Below are 1,059 nucleotides of genomic sequence, written 5' to 3' on the forward strand. Positions count from 1 at the left end.
GGGCGCTGCCAAACCGCCTGGGACAGATGGCAGCAGTGCCAAGAGGCTGAGCTGCAGACACGAAGGAGGAGGTGGTCAAGGGTGATGCTGCAAAGGGACAAGTGTGTTCTGGCCCCAAAAAAAAAGTGTCCCCTCACAGCCTTCCTGTCTCTGACACCCCCATCTTCTGCTTGCCTCAGCCCTGCCTCCCCCCCGGTGCCTGGGGGGAGCAGCCTGGCCCACAGCCCCTTCTGCGCTGCCCCGTGGGCCAGCAGCTGCCTGGGATTGTGCGCGTGGCTGCTGCTGTGGGTGGGGGGAAGAGGCAGCCCTTGTGGGGCGGCTTTGCTCTGCAAGAGCTGGTGCGTTGGCACTGTGGGGGCACGTGGAATCAGGCTGGTGAGAGACTCGCGGCTGTACGGGAGCAGTGGTAGCACATCCCCTGCCCGTGCCAGCCAGAGGCTCACCTCTGTCGGGGAGAGGGACAGCAGAACCTGAAGCACTTGGACAAGTTCCTCTGACCTGGAGCCAGGGCTGAGAAGGGGGAGCTGGCGTCAGCCTCACCCCACCTCCCTGGCGCTGGCGTGTGGGGTGTTGACAATAGGTGCCCGACTGCACCAGCCTGTTACTGCTGTAACAGCCTTGGGGGATGGGCCTTGTCTCCTCTGGGAGCAGACAAAAACCGCCTCTCCCCTAAGCAAGAGTGTTTCATGCTGTCATTTTAGTCTCTAGATTATTTTTACTGTTAACCAAAAAGCTGTAAATTAACTCCAGGAATATGTATATTTTGGCACTGTTGTAGCTCAGGATGGGGTTCAGGTTGGAGCTGGCTCAGGGAGACTAACTTGTCCTCCTGGCCCTGTGAGGGCAGCAGGGCTGCAGGTCAGGAGTGGAGAATTGCTGCTTTGTGGTGGTGGCTCTGGATATGGAGTCTGTGACTTTCTACTGAAAGCGCTTGTCTGTGAGCACAAACTACTCATGAGATGACACTAGATTCTTACTTTCCTTTATTTGTTGGGTTTGTAAATAAACTGCATCTTGGGAGAGTTCTGGGCTTTGGCTTTTCCCCCTCCCCCCCCCCCC

Source organism: Pterocles gutturalis, unplaced genomic scaffold, assembly GCF_000699245.1.
Source record: "Pterocles gutturalis isolate BGI_N339 unplaced genomic scaffold, ASM69924v1 scaffold16854, whole genome shotgun sequence".
Taxonomy (NCBI): Eukaryota; Metazoa; Chordata; class Aves; order Pterocliformes; family Pteroclidae; genus Pterocles; species Pterocles gutturalis.